The sequence below is a fragment of the Temnothorax nylanderi genome, unplaced genomic scaffold (genome assembly GCF_030848795.1).
Source record: "Temnothorax nylanderi isolate EJ_2023f unplaced genomic scaffold, tnyl_v1.0 TNYL_tig1493_pilon, whole genome shotgun sequence".
NCBI lineage: Eukaryota > Metazoa > Arthropoda > Insecta > Hymenoptera > Formicidae > Temnothorax > Temnothorax nylanderi.
In genome coordinates this window covers 1,461-11,832 of record NW_027250555.1, presented here as the reverse complement: position 1 = coordinate 11,832, position 10,372 = coordinate 1,461, and the positions used below count along the sequence as shown (strand labels likewise).

Here is a 10,372-nt window from a genome sequence, read left to right as displayed (position 1 = left end):
ATGAAATACCAGGTTCTCCGAGATATCAATACAATGAAGATTTGTGTAGCGCAAGGTCATGTGTAGAACGCTTATTTGGTGTATGGAAAGCAGTATTCAGATGTCTGTCAGCACAAAGGCAATTAATGTACGAACCTGATATAGCTGGTAAAATAGTCAACGCATGTGCTGTACTACACAACATGAGAATTGCACATCGTTTGCAAGATATAGAAGTAGACGAACAAGAAGTTTTACATCATATACAGATGAACGATAGAGCTGTCAGACAGGATAAAGCTTTACCAGGGCGAGCAATTGCAATTCGCATACAAGACAATTTCATTGCTCGTCAGTATGGTAGAATGTAAAATGTGTATGTGTGTAATGTGTTGTAAAGAACTACAGGAACAACTATCGGCATATAATAACATGGTACTCTATCATACTTTAATTATCACAAACGTCATTACGATTGTAAATAACTTAATCAATTTCATAAATGCGCATTGTTGTTACAGAATAGCGAGCTAAAAGCGGAAATCAAACGACTGCAGATGGCCTTGTTGCGTACAAGCGTGAAAGAATGTGACGTATGCAAACAGAGATTTGTAAATAGGAGAGATCAAACATGTCAGACGATGCCGAACAACTTATTGCGACTTTGCGGCACAAGCAGCGGCATCATCGATGTAAGTGTATGTTGATACCTCGGAATTAGAGCAACCAATGTTTGTTTAGTCTCAAAATTTACAGATAAAAATATGCAAATGCAAGAACATTTTGTTTCATTGATTGCTCAAGTTCCATATGACTACATTGTCATTAATAATTATTAATATGTTATGTTTCATATAATGATATTTTGTACAGGATGATATAAGAATAAGGAAATTGGAGAAGGAGAAGCAGATCATGAAGGACGTGTGTCGGTCTCAATCGAAGATTATAAAAGAACTCGAGAAGCAAATAGAAGAGTACGAGAAGTTGTTCCATTCCAAAAATTCATGATTTACGAGAATATTTCACCGCGTTGCCATATACTGATCAAATTATCATCGAATTACTGTAATTATTAAATTAACATTGTGTAATTCTACATTGTGGCCTTCTGGTGGAATTTAACATTAATGGCTCTAATAATTGCTCTAAAGTTCACATAATGTATAGAGCATATAAATATAAATATTTTAATGTTACGATAATACGAGATGTAGAGTTATATATTTTTGTAACACAGAGATGCAAACTCGATTACTTATTTTATACGTCGACTACAGATGGTAACAATATATTTTTTGCCAATTTTACATGTTTTTAAGATAATATAACTCTTGTGATATAATAAGAAATAATAGTTTAATCAGGGCATAAGGTGTATATATTAAAGTATTATATGGCCAAGTAGTTATAAAGATTAAATTTTAGCCACTGTTTAAATTGTGCCTTCTAGTTTTACGCATGACATTATTTTATATGTGTAGTTTCAAAAACAATAGTAAAGCCCCTTGCATAATAGGCGATAGCGATAGCGATAGCGAAGGGGCTTTACGTTATACTATAATCGTTTATAATCGTAATGGTTATAATATACCGCTTTAAAATACAACTGATGATAATCTATGTAAAAATCTACACAGTCTCTGAATACAGAGTAAAGAATACACGAGATTAAATTTATATTGCAGGGTAGAAAAGAAATTTAGGATTTGTCAAGTTTTGCTTTCTTCGTAAAAGTTTTATTCAGTAATGTAGCTTATAATAAATACATGAACACAAATTGAGTTTCCATCTCATTTTTTCCCCTTTGTACGAACGGACCACGCGCTATAACTTTATCAAGTTTTCCAAAACAAAAACAACGTAATATTATGAGATGAGAAATAAAATATAAGAAATAAACTTTAAGAAATAAACTATAAGAAATCAATTATAAGAATAAACTGTAGACTCTATAACTCTCTTACAGACTATAAGAAATAAATTCTCAACATCATTTTATTTTATCTAATAAAATACTGAGAAGTTTATGAATCTGTCCCTCTACTGCGATCCTTTTTTCTTCTATCTCAAGACGCTGGTTTTCCAATAGTACGCGTTGTGAATCATTTTCTGCCATTTTCATGGAAGCTTCTGCAAATAACTGTAATAAAAAATAAGGTAATTATTGTTATACAAAATTGTTACACAAACTTTTTGGCAATAAATAAATCATTCTTGTTTAAAAGAGTTAACGAAAGACACAAAAATGCAATAAAAATAATAGCAAATGTAAATACTTACTTTTAAGGCCTCAGCATGCTTTTCTGCTATATCACCAAAGTTTTCACGAGCTTCTTGTAGTTGCACTCCGATTCGTTGTCTATGTCTTCCTACAAGATAACAAATCACGATAACATTGTTAGAAATACGTTACCCATACAGCACAGAAACTTGCAGTATCATTGCAGAAACGTTGCAATATTGCAGATTGCGCTGCAATATCACAGCAACATTGTAGATATTAATTATTGTAATATTTAATACATATTACAGCGCAATATAGTAGCAAGATTGTAAAAATCTTGCAGCATTATTGCAAAAATACTAAAAAAAAACGCGTAATTAATATAATATATATTTGCTTTGATGAGAAATAAACTGATTTTTCAGGTGTAGAAATGTGCATCAATCACTATCACACGTGATTATTACTCATTTCCAGTAACTTCGGTTCGCGTCGCATATATCGCGCGTGCGCGCTGCGCGGAAAAGATGATCGGTGACTGTTCAGATAGTTGTGCTTCCAGAGGCTTCTCCCGCGCATTGTTCGTTCGTCTCGTGTAGAGCCGAGTAATTGTGTGCAATATTATTATAGTGAAATAAGTGGAAAGGCGCAGAAAGGTATTAACTGTTATCGGAAAGATAGAATTGGTAAGTAAACTTATTTTTTATTATTCTCTTTAACTAAGCTCGACTTATATATTTTGAGGTTATATACTGCGGCGCGTGTTATACTCAGCACTTGAACTATCCTAGACAACACATATGCATAACTTAATGACGTCTCAGAAAGACCTGTTTATATTATGTATAAGTTTAACACAGGCCTGGTGGAAATTTCCGTCACGGAGTGCGTCTCGCGCCGCGTGCTGCCCGACGACGCGACGTTAAAATCGCGGCCGCGCGTCAACGCCGTCAACCCTGGTCAACCGTGCCCTTTGGATTGATTCGGCGCCCTTTCGCTGGACAGGCAGAGTGAGAGAGACAGAGACCGACGACGCTGGGCACGTCGCGTCGGCTCGGGCTGTCGACGAGTTCAGGTAAAACGAAACGCCGCGGGTGAACGATCCTCGACGAGAGAGAAAGAGAGAGATCCCTCTGTCAGGAACGATGATCGACGTACGGTACCCCACGTCGGGAATTGATCTTAACGTAACGTGTTGCTTTATTTAACAAATTGTTTCGCCAGACTCGTCGAAGAGATCCAATCGCGTTGTCGTGAGTCTGGAGCTCGAAGTTGACCAAGCCTGCTTTAATAAAATTGCAAGATAGTTTTGTACCTTGTTGGGACTTGTATTTTATTCCAATTTATTTCTTTTTACAGATTGCCTTATTCCACTTTTATCGCTTATATATCTAGCTGTGGTGCAACATATGGTGCAACATATGGTAAGTCTATAATGTACCGTTTCCATATACTTCCACTTAAGACAGAGCTTTCGTTATTATATAACATTTATATTGTTGAGTGCGATATTATAAATAGACGTAATGTAACGTATGCTCTGTGTTAACTGGGCTGCATGTGATTTGTATTTTAATTTCTATTTCCTCTCTTTTTGCGCTCAAATTTGATATGGAATATGGATTAAGGAATTACAGGACCCCTTAAAGTAATTAAAAATTAAAAAATTCTGAAGATTTATAAAAAGTTTAAAATTAATAGGAGTATAAATGTTTTGTTACGTTTATTTACCTACGTTTAACAATAATTTGATATAAAACAATTAGATTTTATGCTGCATATTAACGACATTATTATGCCTATTTCAATTCTGTTTTGCTAACGAACAGGCCGTGGTTATAGTTTTAAGAAATGCTATTCTAAAAAATGGACACAGTAATTTTAACATTCAATATAAAATCTAATTTTTTAATACTAAGATACTGTAGAATATGTTATACTTAATACGTAACAAAAAATTCATACTCCTATCAATTTACAACTTTTTACAACTCCCCAAATTGTTCCTAATTTTTACTTTTGTCAGAATTCTGTAACTCCTTAATCTTCAGAATGTCACGTTTTGTCACATTTAGATCAACAAGCATTTAAGCTACTTCAAGATATTATTTAGATATTTAGATATTTAGATATTTTGTTACAGTCCTGTATTCTTCTTCCAGCTCAAAATCCGTTGCTATATTGCAGTAAATATTGTAAGTCATTGTAAGTAAATATGAATAATGCACGAAAAAGGAAACTATTAGTATCGAAACGCCATATTAGACGAATTATTGCAGATCAAACAAATATTGATTTTATAGGATGTTCTGAAAAATCTTTAAAAGAAGAAGTGCACCTTATCCGCACTTCTATTAAAGATTCTTGTGATTCAGATATAACTGAAATTACCAATAATGAAAATCACACATTTGATATAAATAACACCATTATTAATGTAGATAATGAGATTTTGTTTCCAAACAATGAATATGTAAATCATTATGGACAATGTGAGAGTAATGTTATACGGGCTAGTGATCATAATTTGTACAATGTCACAACTGACAATATTAAAAACAATACTGAAGAAGACTTTAAAGATGATATAGCTACATGGGCTGTATCGTACAATGTCCCTCATAATACATGTAACGCTTTGTTAACTATCTTGCAGAAATACACACCTTATCACTTTCCATCACAAATGCGAACATTATTACAAACTCCACGACAAACAGATGTAATCACATTATGTAACGGAGAATATTTTCATTGGGGTCTCGATAATGTTATTGAAAAAATGCTAATAAAAAATGGTGAAATGAAATCAATTCATTTACTTATAAATATTGATGGTTTGCCATTAGGTAAATCATCAAATGCTGCATTATGGCCAATTTTATGTTCAAATACGACAGATAATACGGTCTATCTTGTTGGGGCTTATTTCGGATATGAAAAACCTCGAGATCCTAATGTTTATCTGGAAAGTTTAGTAAATGATTTAACTCGTTTAATAAACGAAGGCTTCCGTGCAGGTGATAAAGTAATAGAAATAAAATTATTCGGTTTAATATGTGATGCGCCAGCAAAAGCGTTTGTTCTGTGTATAAAAGGCCACACTGGGTTTTTTAGTTGTACAAAATGTAGAATTAAGGGGTTACACCACTGTAGAGCATGAAAAAAATAGGCATATTTCGGGAATTTTTTTTGGCGCAATAAAGAGATGAATCGAAATTCTGCAAAATGGGATTTATAATGCTAGTAATAAAGTACAAAATATATTTTTTTCAACTTCGTTCATGACAAAATGGCGGCTGCGCAGCATATCTCCGTCGGTGCCTTTTTTTTTAAGGGGTCCACGGCCGGAAACCTAACTCCCGAAATTTTTGACCTGGAACAAAAAACCAAAGTTTTTTCGATTCTATAGAACAACAGCAAGAGACGTACGTAGGATTTTTTCGATATATTGATTTTTCGCGAAATGGTGCACTTCAAAAAAAAAAAGTTTAAAAATTCATGAAAAAAATCGTCACAAAATTGTTTATAAAAAAAATATGCAATATAAAAAAAAATCCTACGTACGTCGCTGGAGAAAGCAATTTTGAATATACTGTTAAATTTTCAGATCGATCGGTGAAGATTTGTTCGAGTTATGTTTCCGGCCAGTTCAAAAAAAGTAGTTTCGAGAAAAACGCGTTTAAAGTTTTAAGTACTGTAAAATCATATTATATTCTTCTATACCTTTAATCTGCGATGCCTGCACCATACAATTGGCCTTCTAGATTGACATCCTCCTCCTCTTTTTCCTTTCTTAAGGCTTTCAAGTCGATTCGAGCCTTTCTTGCACCTTCACTCAACGATTCTTCCGCTTTCTTGATGCGCTCCGCGTCCACCTCCATGCATAGATTGTAGCTGTTTGGGCCAATTGTCATGCCCATAGTGTCGATTACGTGCAAAATTGAGGTAAATCCGTCATTGAACACACAAGTAGCAATATTTGTGGCAATATCTAATACTAATTTTCCACTAGATATTGATTTTGGAGCCATCGCCCATACGGTCGAGTTGAAACTCTCGTTGCTGTTCTGAGTAAATCCGCCGATGCAACGAGTGAGAAGATCGTCCTTACTCAATTCTTCGTACACTGGCTTTATAGCTTCGAAAACTTCTTTGTGCATAGGTTGTTTGTGTTGATAATCGCCCAAACTGTTTGTCGCTTTCGCTTTTTGCCAAGTGCACCATGAATCTTCTCCAATTGGGCACTTGTCGTGTTGCGGATTATTATCTGTAGATAATTTATGATACAATGTAGCCCATATAGCGTTCTTCATCTTTTCAATCGAATCGCAATTTCTACGAATAGCTAATCCGTAATATATAGAAAGTTCGTCGATAAGCTTGCCTGTCAATTTTCCTTTTCCTCCAAGTCCTTTTTTAGCTTTTTTCAAATTACGGAGACGGGTGCCCATTCGTTTCTGAACATGATCTATGCATTCTTTTTTCTGTACTATAATATTTTCGTAAGGCGTAGCATCTGTAATACCTTTAAAGGTCTTGGAATCGCCGTCGCCGATATAACTTGCGTACTTCACGTTATGTAAGGTTTCAGAGCGCCGAAACATTTCAACAACTGCGTCGATTTCCATTTTTCCAGCCGATCCCTCGTGGTTTGCTTGGCATTCGCTCGCATGATTTTCTGACCATTCCGCATATTCTTCTGTTTCTTCTTTTTTCTTCCAATGTTCACACGATTTACAATATTTTGATTTTACGATGACATCTATAACTTTGCCAGTGTACCAACCAATAAGAGAAACCAAGCCATACAAAGATGAAAATCCACGTTTTCGCCAAGATCCGTCGCCCGATACCGTGATCCCATTTTTGTTTCCTTTCTCAGCAGAAATTGTTTTTTCTTCTGTCGCTGCATTCGAAATACTCTTCTTACAAACAACTTCTGTTGCACTAGCAATGTTTTTAACGACCTTGTCATAAAACGATTGAAAGATTGGGCGGGGCAGTTCCATAAACGCACAAAATTTTGTTATTCCGCGTAAACCAACTCCAAGCAATCGCATGGCAAGCACAATTCTGCGGTTAATTTCGTAGGCATTCTTAACATATGGGCAACTTGGTATTTCTGTTTTTTCACAATTATCACAGGACACAACTATTTTAAATCCCAAACCTCGTTTGCTAGTTTCAGTGAACTTCACTTTCGAATGGCACACTTTACAAACAACGACGTCCGAAATGGCGGCAAAAAACTGCTACAAAATTTAAGAGACGATAGCTAAAAGTAGAGTCCACTTCAATATCGTAAAGATCACGCTGCTTCAATTTCTTTGCCGATGTGCTGACATTTAAATCCTCGGGAGCTTCCATTTCATGTCGATTCAACGGTCGTTTGCGTGACGCTTGCGGTTTCTTGCTGAATGCACTGTCAGTTTTTGATCCTTTTCTATAACGACCCGCTTTATCGTCACTCATGGTGAAAATCAATTGCAATTATCACTGTATTATATGAACTATTATTCGAATATTACAAAACTTATACACGAAAGCAAAGCGTCCTTTTCAACGGTCTTCGCTTTACTAACGCTACACAGACGTTCTTCACATGTACATTACTAATGCTGACCCCTATAGTCATCCAGGTGAATTCTTAACATTCTAGACTATTCGGGGGACAGTCCCTTCTCTATCGACTGCCATTATACCTGCTTCCGTACTCCAAAATTACAGCGCGCGCAGTGATCACAAAAGGCGCTCGGGGCATACCTGAAAGCGTTGCGGCAGAATTGAAAATTTTGACATTTAGACATTTTTGCGGCCCTTTATCTTTTAGTATATCATTTTTAAGACCCTAAAACACCTTTTAAGCAAAAAAAAATTTTTTCGTTTTTTTGAAAATTCTACAGTGGTGTAACCCCTTAAAGGGAAATATATACATAATAGAATTTGTTTTCCAAGTACAAGGTTTCCATGTCATTTAAGGACAAATGAATCATTTGCTGTTAATGGTTATAAACATTTTCAAACAGGATACTCTATTTTGAATAATATTCCGAGATTTTTACCAATATCGCACACTCCATTAGATTACATGCACCTTGTGTGTTTGGGAGTTGTAAAAAAGATGATACTTCTTTGGATAAAAGGACCATTTTCTGTACGTCTAAGTCCACGATTAATCAACAAGATATTACATTTATTAGTTTCATTAAGAAATTCAACGCCAAATGACTTCGTAAGAAGACCTAGATCTCTGAGAGATGTCAAAGTGTGGAAAGCTGTGGACATTCGAAACTTCCTTTTATACACAGGACCTGTTGTATTGAAACACATATTAAAAAAAGACTTATATGATCATTTTATTACACTTCATGTAGCTATAACAATACTTGCAAGTCCAAGTCTGTGCCAAGACAGACTTATAAATTATGCAGAAGCTTTGCTCAATAATTTTGTGACTTCTTTTGAAATATTATATGGCAAACAGTATGTCTCACATAATGTCCATAATTTTTTGCATTTATGTCCCGATGTAAGAATCTTTGGACCGCTAGATAATTTTAGCGCATTTCGTTTCGAAAACTTTATGACATCTATCAAAAGATTATTGAGAAAAAATGAAAAGCCGCTACAACAATTAGCCAGAAGATATAGTGAAATTGAAAATACTTGTTCTTTGGTATCAAAAAATAATTGTAGTAACGATAAACTATATTTGTGCAAAAGTTTGCATAATAATGGACCACTATCTGATGATGTCCATGGTGTTCGATTACAATATTTACAATTGTCAAGTAAACAATTCGAAATAAATTGTAAGAGAGACAGTGATAATTGTGTTTTTTTTAAAAAGTGGTTTATGTATTTTGATTCTTAATATAATCGAAATTAACAATGATGATGTTTATTTAATAGGCAAAAAGTTTAAATATGTGCAATACTTATATGAATTACCTTGCAAATCTGACGAGCTCAGTATTAACGTAATGACAATAAATAATGACAATATGTATTCATATCCGATTACAGACTTAAAGTGTAAAGCGTGGAAAATTCCTTATGGGAATGATCCCAAAATGTTTGCAATATTTCCTCTAATTCATGGAAAATAAATAGTTTCATACATAACAATATTTCTTACAATTGCTTACAATTTCTTACAATAATAGACGGTATACGTTGAATAGCCAAAGTATTTATTGGCATATGAGCATGGATTCCAATAAGAAATTTATGGTTGTGGAATTCTCTGATGGGCTACAAATAGTACCTACACAATGGCTGAACTTTGCTGAACAAACATGTATTTGGCCTAGCCATTTGAAAACGCAACTTCGAATTAATAAGGCTATTATAACAAGGGAAATGCCCAATAAAGAACAACGTAATTGGAAAGAGTTACCTGTAAAAAGAATGTTTAGAAGCGCAGGTAAATGACTTAAAAAATATAAATATATTTATATTATGTTCATTATATATTACTATTGTTTTTTTTAATATTATTATGTCTATATATACATATATATATATATATATATATATATATATATCACTACTATTGTTTTAAATTTTAAGATACCTATGAGAGGAGCATGGAAATATTAATACAAGCACAAGATACATCCAATGTGGATGAAACAGATATGTCGTCTGGGGAAAAAAGAGAACGGGACAAGAAAAGGAGACGTGAAAAGGCCAGAAAAAACCAGTTTACACTTCTTCTTCCGAAACCGAAGAAGAGGTGGTCAAGGTTGCACGAGAAAACAAAGAAAATTATCAGAAACAAAATAAGAAAGAAATAAGAAAGAATAAGAAAGAACTCCCTTCTTTCCCGCAAATACAGAAGTTTGTTTCCAGCACGCCGTTGAAAGAGATCAATGCAGCAGAATCCTCGCAGGAAATTGAAAATATGAGCGACAACACATCAAGTAGTGTAGTGAGTAATAATGATACCAACTTTTATAAATACCATCTTATAACAATAAATAAACATAATTGTTCTCGTAGCTAGCAGGAAAAAATGTAATGGGGTCATGCAATAAGAACAAACGTACTATAGCAACAAATGTACATGATGATAAAGAAAATTTGTCTGATCAAGGTAATTCAATTATAAAAATTAATAAATACAAGTGAAAGAAAGCAGGTATTTTTATTGTTATTGTT

At 34.2% G+C, this 10,372-nt stretch overlaps 1 pseudogene; it reads right to left on the bottom strand.

Moving 5' to 3' along the window:
• Positions 1–5,381: 5,381 nt before the first annotated feature.
• Positions 5,382–7,681, bottom strand: LOC139787393 (uncharacterized; annotated as a pseudogene).
• Between the last annotated feature and the right edge of the window lie 2,691 nt (positions 7,682–10,372).